Genomic DNA, 10,671 nt, shown 5'->3' with positions numbered 1-10,671 from the left:
ATTTAAAGCAATATCATCTTTGCTTATCCATGCTTCTCAGATAAGGAAATGAAAATATTTTAATCCTTGAACTCCCCTTTCCCCCAGTCAGTACTTTTCCTGGGGAAAGTTTATTTTCACAATTTACCATCTTTCCTAAATTAGTTTATTTTTCAGAAATCAGTATATTCCAGTCAGTTAAGTCTGGTCATTTATAGTGAGAACGAATAGCTCAAGGTCACCCAGTGAGTGTTATATCAGGCAGTGATGTGAACCTTGGTATCACTAGGCCTAGTCTAATATTCTATAACACCGACTCATACTAGTCCTCCATATGTATGTTATGCTGCCCTCCCTCAGTGTATCATTTTACTTTTAAGAGGAAGGAGAAGACCTCTGCATGCTATATTAGTCAGCCCGATATATTAAAACATGGTACATTCAACAGCAACAGGTGACCACTCTGTGCATCAATCATTAGCAAATAAAAGCCACCTTTCCGTCGAGTGTTGACATTATTAGGCTATAACCTGTACCAAGTGCATTTACTTCTAAATCATCCTTTTTATCAGTGGTTCCAATCAGCTTTTATAGGTAATGGCTCCCAATTGATAAATCTCAATAACGATGGCAACCAGCAATGAAATCCTGAGTGGAGTTACACTGTTCTAAATCCATTGTAGTCTATGGGCTTAGAAGAGTGCTTCTCTGTTTAGGATTGCACTGCAAATCCTTCTCTTCTTTGTCCTGGACAGTTCTGGTTAGGATAAGCAAACCTATTTCAGAGCAAGCTGTGAGACTGCTATGCTCATAGATCTGTTTATGGCCCCTTGCCTAGCTCACAGATATATCCCAAGCCATTACCATTGCTTATCTACCACCAGTCATATTTGAAAAATGTCTTTTTTAGTGATTAAACATAAAAGCTCCTGCTCAGCCCAGCAAGTGGACTGTGTATGAGGAAACGTTGTTTGCTTTTATGGGATGTTAGTATTTGAATGAGTTCTGCATGTGGTTCACATGCAGTTCTTCATATTAAGGTTGCTCATGGACAATGTTATGAGAATAATAGTACAGATATTCTGTACAGTACAGATACTCTGATCCCACCATCTATTACAGGCAGTAGGGTTTTGGTGCACACAGGGAGTTCCTCCATCTGCTAAGATTTCAATGGATAGAGTAGCTGTGCGCATGCAAAGGAATGTACCAACTGGGCCATGTACTCAATTGAAGTTAATTGGGAAGCCCAATTCAGAGTGGAGGTCCATGTGCAAGTACAGTCAGGACTTTTGTGTTGTTAGTTGAGAAATTAGACAGCCTGAACTGAGAGACTCCAGCGTTTGCTAGGAGCAGAAAGCAAACAAAAGTCTCTTTTTAAAAAACCCTATCTTAACTAACTCTATGGACATTCTAGGCTTTTCCTCTTGTCTCCCCAGAAGTCCTTCCATTCCAAGCTTCCCTTTGACCCGGAATTAGGAACACTCCTCCAGATTACAGGAAAAAACCAACCAGTTACTGACTTCAATGTCTTGTGTAAGCTGCTGTTTTTACATATCAACTAACTTCAGTGACATTAAAATGTAAAATGGTGTGCAATTTGGAAAAGAAAACAGAAACTCGGATATGCTGGGATCAAAGTTGAAAATCAATCTGCAGTTGAAAATCCCACTTACCCATTGGTTTAGCTTGTAAGTTCTTCAGGGAGGAATGCAAAGTTTCCTATACATCTGCTTCCTTACGTGTTTACACTGATTAACAGCAATACTGTCTTACTCCTCAAGCCACTTGTGATGCATATGTAGAGAACAGAAGACAACCCATGAAGAGTAAATAGAAATCTGAAATATATACTGTATGTCTTTCATAAACTACTTTTTGTTTGAATTGATTTTACTTGAAATAAATGGCAGCTGGATTCAAAAACATTATAGCTTCCTGGGCAGTTTGTTGTGATGGGTGTACAATCTCTAGAAATAAATAAATATTTATTAGCTTAAGTGTTTCAGACTGTTAATTTAAATATGACAAGGAAATGGATGTGAAAATCTTGCAGCCTAATCCCATGGTGGGAAACATATGTGCCAATACCAGTGCTGAGTGTCTGTTGCCCCTTATTTGTTGGCTTTGGCCGATGGAGCTATGGGACTGGAAAGGAAACTCAGATGCATATATCTCATTCACCACTCATTAATTTTGATTTATAGGGTCAAAAATGAGGCTATTGTACTAAGGATAAGTAGATTTCCTTTATTGTTCCAGAAGTTCATGTTCCCTTACATGCCATTCCTGCAATACCTATTATTTTTTTAAAAAAAATAATTATCTATTATATATAAAGCATCTACAATTTCTAGAATAGCCAACAAATGTGGCAAATAGTCTGCCACTTTTTTGTCCACAACCAATCCCCTTCATGTCTGGTTGGAGTGTGAAGTGAGCAAGTAACACAACCAATCTGGCCCCATGAAACTTTGCAGAACAGGGGGAGGGGGGAGCTGAGAGGGGGGAAATGGTTAAATGGTCATTTTGCTGTCAAACAGTGTTTAGTTAGAGAATTCATGGTCTCGGAGGGCAAATGTATGTTATGCTTTTCTTGTGGTTGCCACACAAATTTTCAGTCATATGCCAGCTGCAAGTTTCCCAAGGAGCTTTAGAAGTACCACAGGGGCCTGATTCTGGTTGGGACTATGGCACAGTGAGAGGAGGGGCTAAAGAGCCTGCCTTAGACTAAGAACAGCTAGGGCGTGTAGGGAGTGAGAGACAGAGGAACTCCATGTATTGTTGAAGGCTTTCACGGCTGGAGAATGACGGTTGTTGTGGATCTTACGGGCTGTATCGCCGTGGTCTTGGCATTGTAGTTCCGGACGTTTCGCCAGCAGCTGTGACTGGCATCTTCAGAGGTGTAGCACCAAAAGACAGATCTCTCAGTGTCAAACTGTGGAGAAGATGTCCTGTGGAATACATCATTGCAAATGTAGAAGCTGCCATTCGTCATCTACCTGAAGAGGAAGCTGAGGAAATAAGAGGAGAGACAGCCAGGATTCTACAAAAGGCAAAGCTTCCCACCAGCAACATAACATGCAAGGAGAGGAACACCATCAAGACCCTCAATGCGGATCCAGACATCATTATTCTACCAGCTGACAAAGGCAATGCCACAGTGATCATGAAAACAGAAGAATACAAAAGGAAGATTAAGGAGCTCCTGGACCCTTCTACCTACAAAAAACTAAAATGAGATCCAACCCACAAAATTACCAGGCTAACAAATGGCGCTGATCAAGAATTCCTCATTTCATCCCGACACGCACAGAAAACTATGCAAGACGGAAGCACAGCCACCACGACTATATGGACTCCCTATAATTCATAAGGATTCAGTCCCACTCTGACCCATCGTGAGTGCCATTGGTTCACCGACATATGAATTAGCTAAACATCTGGCCAATCTTCTACAGGACCACATTGGAAAAACCACGTCTTACATCAAAGATTCAGCACATTTCATCAACAAAATCAGTTCTCTGAAACTCAATCCACAGGACATACTCGTCAGTTTTTTTTTAATTTTTAAGATTTTTATTAAATTGAAATAAAATACACAATCAATAAACATTCAAGTTGAAGAAATAGTATAAACTATATACATAAACTCTGCTATCTCAATTTTTATAGCCATAGCAAATACATATGATTGATATAAGCGACAATTATGCAAACATAATACTCGTCAGTTTTGATGTTGTATCCCTGTTTACTAAGGTTCCAGTAAAAGACACAATTGCACTTATTAATCAGATTTTTCCAGAGGATGTAACAGCCTTATTCCACCATTGTCTGACAACCAGTTACTTCCAATGGGATAACCAATTCTATGAACAGATGGATGGGGTGGCCGTGGGAAGCCCTCTCAGCCCAGTTATAGTAAACTTCTACATAGAACATTTTGAAAAAAACAGCTCTAGAATCAGCACCCCACAAACCTACAGTCTGGTTCCGGTTCATGGACGATGCCTTTATCATTTGGAGCCATGGTGAGGAAGAATTGATGGAATTTTTAAACCACCTCAACAACATCCACCTGAACATACAATTCACCATGGAGAAAGAAATCAAGGATAAACTCCCATTTCTAGGTACCTTGGTCATCCACAAAGCAAACTTTCAGTTAGGTCACAAAGTCTACAGGAAACCAACTCACACGGATCGGTACTTACACAAAAAATCCAATCACCACCCTCGACAGAAAAGAGGCATAATAAAAACATTAGTAGACCGTGCAAGACGGATATGAGAACTGCACTCTCTCAACGAGGAAATTAATCATCTAAACCATGCACTTCAAGCAAATGGCTACTCCAGAAATGAAATTAGAAGAGCAATTAAACCAAGGATAAATCAAACAACTAAGGAAAAACAGTCTCCCACAGGAAAAGTGTTTTTGCCATATATTAAAGGAATCACTGATCAGATGGGAAAGCTTATGAAAAAGCACAACCTACAAACAGTATTCAGACCCACCAGAAAAATAGAACAGATGCTACGATCAGCAAAAGACAGTAGAGACCCCCCTCACCTCTGCAGGAGTATACCACATACCCTGCAGCTGTGGACAAGTTTACATTGGGACCACACAGCGTAGCATCCAGACAAGAATAAAAGACGCTGCAGACTTGGCCAACCTGAAAAATCAGCAGTGGCTGAATATAGCCTAACTCAAACAGGACACAGTATCTTATTCCAGGACACTAAAATACTGGACAACACTTCCAACTACTTTGTCAGATTGCACAGGGAAGCCACTGAAATTCATAAGCATAAGCACAACTTCAACAGGAATGAAGAGACTTTAAGAATGAATAGAGCATGGTTTCCAGTCCTGAAAAACACCAGGCTAACAAAATACTCTACATCTTACAATAGCCCTAGAGATAAGATTAGCATATCAAGCACCAATCCATATGCAAAAGAACCTCCTCAGGATACAGTGAAGCATTAACATTCCATTAGTATTCCACACCCTGGGAAACTCTTACAGGATGACACAACCCAAACCCACCTTCCTGAGTAGATATAAACATCTTCTCCACAGTTTGACACTGAGAGATCTCTATCTTTCAGTGCTACACCTCTGAAGATGCCAGTCACAGCTGCTGGTGAAACGTCAGGAACTACAATGCCAAGACCACAGCTATACAGCCTGGAAAATCCACAACAACCAACCAGAGGAACTCCATGTTTATACCTTTCTTTTGGATTCCTTGTCCAATCTGTTGCTGTGCTAAGAGTATGAATGTGGTCATTTTCTTTTTAATAAATGCTTTATAATTTTGAATGCAGGTAGTTGTTCTCTGTATCACATAGACCGCCACAATTCAAAAACGCAGTTTGAAATGGGTGTCAGGAGAAGGAGGTGATGTTGGCTAATTGCTAATCCCCCAGTGGTACACAAGTGCTGTAAGCTGTCCCTCTGGTCATCAGATGCTGCATAGTAGAAGATGCAGGCATGAGGTGGGGCTTTACAAAGTCAGTACAGGGAATGGGCTCTGAGACCGCTGATCCTTTCAGAGGATAACTACTGCAAAGGGCAATTGGTGGAAGTGGTGTACTGAAAGAGGGGGACAACCCCACCCCCACCCCAGGGTCAGGAAAACCAGGAAAGTGGCATGATCACGGGTGCCTAGATGCCTCAGAGGGCAGGACAAAGCAGTGCCATGGGTCAATGGACCTGTTCCCCCAGACATGCATAAGACCCATCAGTATGCAGATGACACTCAGATTTATCTATCATCATATAAGCCACTGGATCATATTGTCTTTTCTCTGGGCCAATGCCTGATTATCATGGTCAGGTGGCAAAGACAGAACGAGCTGAATCCGACAAGACAGAGATGACATTGGTTGGTAAGGCATTTGCTTTGGAGGAGACATTACCTCCCACATTAGATAGGTCTAATGGTTAAAGACACACACTAAGAGGAATGTAGGAGTCCTGTTATTTGAGATCCAGGTGCCAGGTGTACTTAACTTTTCCTTTTAGGGAAGGTGCTACAACCCATTGATCATTTGTTTTGATATGGGACTTTCCAATGTACACAGGGCACATGCTCTACTGCTGAGTGGTGGCCCACCTCCCTCCCATCAGCTGTGCATCTACTGCCCCCTATCCAGTCAAACCCACAGTCCAACTCAAATAGTGAGCCTGACCCTCTATTTTCTTCATGGAAGAGACACTGTCTCTCTGCACTGGCTGACATGCATTCATTGTTTCTGTCAGTCTTGTAAGATCTTCAGGTAGGGGCTTGTCCTTTTTTTAAAACTTAAATTGCTCTATAAAGTGCCATTGATGATGCTGTATTATCAAAAACTTTTAATTGCTAATAAACTTCTTATTCTTTCTGCTCATCTTTGTTCCAACCTCCTGTCTACTCTTCATTCTAAATAAGGGTTGTGGAATTTAAATGTTCTGTAAAGCATCTGGGAAAGGACCGTGGCTCAGTGGTACAGCATCTGCTTTGGATGGAGAACATCCCAGCTTCAATCACCGGCATCTCCTGTTACAAGGATCAGAGAGTAGGTAATGCAGAATACCTCTAACCTGAGATTGTGCTGCCAGTCAGAGTAGACAATGGTCTGACTCAATGGAAAAGCATCTGATTTCCATGCAGAAGGTCCCATGTTCAATCCCTAGCACCTGTGGTTAAACAAAAGGTGTGAACAACCTGAACTTGAGACTGAATACCAGACAGAGGAGACAAGACTGATTTTGACAGGCCGATGATCCTTATAAGATATTCATGTGACCTACCTTTAATGTTCAGTACAGCATCTACCAATTAGCTTGCTGTCAGAGTAATTAGGTAAAAAATAAATAAACAGGAAACAATTTGAAGGATGTTCTCTTCCCACTACCACCGATATTTTGAGGGATTCAAATCGTGCACTGATCTCTCACCTCTCCCTCCCTTCCTCTCATTTCAAAAGTCACCCCTGCATACCAGCATCTCAGGCACTTCAATTACATATGCAGGTGAAAAAAGGTCGCACATGCAAGCTCTGCAATGCTTTGACTGTCTGGAAGAATGAGGGTCTCAAAAATCAGAGAAATAATGAATTTTAATAAGGTGGAGAATTAAAATGCAGAAAGACAGCAAAACGGAAGTAGGAGCTGTTTTCTGAGTACTTGGGGGGGGGAGGCGCAGCTTTCCAAACAGGGTTTGATCTCCTCTGATGAAATGAAGAAAAGTGAGCCTGTACCTTTAGATTGGTTTGGAAGAGATTCTCCCTCCTGCCCCTCCTTTAATTGCTGATTTTCCTGCTCTCCTGAAACCTTACTGCACTGACTCTATCCATAACAATACAATAATGAGTCCCACGATGCAGGAATAGTTGTGGCTTTGTGCCAGGAATTTCATAAGGAAACTTGGTTTGGTAGCAATGGCAGCTGCCCACTCGCTGTCTTACCTGCTCCTCAGCGTTCAGAACTGGGGTACGTTTCACAAGAACATTTAGTATGTTTGCAGGGCAGTGACCCCACTGGCTCACTCACTATACTCTTTCCTCTTCCATAATCCATGTGCCAGCCATTAGGTCTGAATGTTGCAGGTAATACTTTAGACTGCCTCTCCTACAATACAGTCTATGCTAAAGAGACTAGGAGGGTGAATTCTTAGATCATTGTTCTCTGGAGGTCAATGTTTGGCCATTTTTTCCTCCAACTACTGATTTTCTTTAGGGCAGGAGGCTGGGGCTGGGCAAATGGCAACCTTAGCTGCTATCCACTCGTGTGTTTTTTTAATGGCTGCTCTAGTGCTATCGAATAGAGATGGGTACGAACCAAAATATGAACCAAAGTTCAGCACGAACCAGAGTGGTTCGTGGTTTGCGAACCAGCAGTTCATCAGAGCCCATTTTTGATAAACCATCATGAACTTTAGGGCGATTCGTTTGGTTCATTTTTCAGTTCATCATTGCAGACAGCTTGGCACCGATCAATCAGTTTCCTAGACAACGGTGGATGGGCTTTCTGCAGACCTTCTGCTGACCCGGAAGTGGTGACTTGCTGGCCCAGAAGTGACGTTTTCATGAACAAAACGAACCAGTTCACAAACCGGGGCAGGTTTGTAAGTTTGTGGTTTGTGGTTCTTGAAACATGACAAACCACGAATCACGTGGTTCGGTTTTTTTCTGGTTCGTGCCCATTTCTACTATTGAACCAACTTCCAGAAAAAGTTAGAAAATTGGCATCTCTTTGAGCCTGTAGGATGGAACTCTTTAGAAAGGCCTTTTTCTCTCCATGATGATTGCCTTCTGGGTTCCCTGGTTTTCTTTCCTAGTGACTGTTTTAATTTTTTTAAAGAATTAAGGTTTATATCATTTATATTATTATTACCCACCTTAGGGCCCAGTTAATCTAGGAGAATGGTAAGTTTTTGAACGTTTTGAATAAATAAATATCTCGTTCTGTGCCAGTATCAGGATTAGATTTCTTTAAAATAAAGATGCTAATAAAATGGGGACACAATAAACATACTTTGTTTTTATTTATTTATGTTGCTTACAAACTGCCCTTTCTCACTGACACAAGGCGGATTATGCAATGTAAGTTAATACAATGCGTCCAATAAGCAATGCAATTGGATTTGGATTGCAGAAATCTGAAACTAACCAGAAATCTGAAATACAGCTAAAAGAAACAATGAATCAAATAATTAACATTACATTGTCTATGCCAAAATTCATAGTAAACCTTGTACTAGAAAAACAGTAACATAAAATCACCCATAGCTTAAATCACAAAGAAGCACAAACACAATAAAAATGTATCAAAACATTAATGAAGTGCATTTTTTGAGAAACAAGTAGAATTTGAGAATGTAGAAGCTGCCTCTGATTTAGGAAACCACACGCACAGCCGAACATGTTCACCAGCTGCCAATGGAACTATTGGGACACCAGAATTTCTCACAAATTGCCATTGTGCCAATTTTCCCAACAGTTTTAGTCTCCAGAACCAAAGTGGCAGAGAGTCCAAGGAGACAAAATTCCAAGTGCCCAGGGGCCTTGAGCACTTAGAATAAGATATAACTAGGATATGGATTATTTCTATATGAAGTCTGGGTATATATATACTTACATGCATTATTTATAGCTAGCCTCTCTCATTGAGACTCAAGGCTGATTACATACTGTAAGTGAATGCAATCCACAGGATGGGACATCCAATAGGCAAAATAATAGGGTTAGGATTGCGGAAATCTGAAACCAAGCAGGACTCTGAAATGAAATTGGAAACAAAACTGAAGACAAAGAATAAGTTTTAACACAAGAAGCTAAATGATGCAGAATTTTCATAATAATATATATAGCAACAGATAGTATATACCACATGCAGGAGTACAGTCCACAGTTCCTTTATTAAAACAACTTCCTGAAGCATTCTATTATAAAGTAGCCCTATTATTGTTGTAAAAATGCTCTCCCCTGATTAATTCAGTTTTGCATAGTTTGCAGAATGCCAGGACAGTGGGAGTCCTCCTAACCTCATCAGGCAGGCCATTTCATAAGGTGGGGGTCGCAACAGAGAATGCATATGCATAGGCAGTTGTCAATCGTAGCAATTTGTAGGATGGGACCTGCAGAAGACCCTGTTCGGATGAGTAGAGTTATTCTGTTGGAGCATAAGAGAGTTGGTCTTGCAGATACAAGGGTCCAAGGCTATGAAGTACTTTGTGAGGGCCCAGAGGAAATATTTGAGAGCTCAAGATGATTCCTTGTGGCCCAGTCAGCTTGGCCTGAAAAACAACAGGACACTGGGGTGTGTGGACATGTGGGGTGGCTGTCAATGACAGCCTGACAACATTTCTCAGGAAATGTTGAAATGTTACATCTCTTAGAATCACTACAAACTCTGCCATAGAGTTTCTGGTGATTCCTAGAGATGATTGATGTCACTTCCAGGAAAAATGAAAGGTTTTATTGGACTGCTATAAATAAATTACTGTTGTACTATTATAAAAGTTCGCTGTTATATACTTTAACCTTTTCAGTACCTGGAATAATGTAATAAAGTTAATTGATGATTAAGTGCTTGTCTCCCTTCCCTCTGTTCCTTTAGAGAGTCTATTGTGTTAGACTTGGACCCATATATACAACAGACTCAAACAATCCCTTCTTAATCTTGAAGCTGTGTTTTAGGATTTTTATATTCAAGGAATACTGTCCATGTGACAGGTCTGACACAGAAACTAATGTGGGTAACAGCACCACTCCCTGTTGTGCTGAGAGCACAACTCTTTAATGGGGTGGGGACAGTACCCCTCCCTTCCTGTGCAATCAGGACCATCAGTGCAGCTAACCTTTAAAACAGCATAATAAAATGCATCATAAACAATTAAAAACAGAACGAAAAATACATTTATAAAACAAAATACAGCAAATAAAAACCATATAAGGCAGGAAAAAGGGGTCATTAAGGGAACAGCAGATAAAACAAAACACTCTTTACTTTCTGGTGGGTGTGGCATTCTTCACTGGGTTTTAGTTAAGGCACGTTAACTAAACAAACTGCACGCAGAAAGCTCTCATCCAAGTTAGAGAACCAATAACTTTATTTATCTAAAGAAATATATTTACATAAGTTTAGTGGAGAGATAACGAATAACTGATCTAACTAGCTAAAGACAGCTT

The sequence above is a fragment of the Eublepharis macularius genome, chromosome 1, assembly GCF_028583425.1.
Source record: "Eublepharis macularius isolate TG4126 chromosome 1, MPM_Emac_v1.0, whole genome shotgun sequence".
NCBI classification, from domain to species: Eukaryota; Metazoa; Chordata; class Lepidosauria; order Squamata; family Eublepharidae; genus Eublepharis; species Eublepharis macularius.
Note: the sequence above shows the minus strand (reverse complement) of the source record.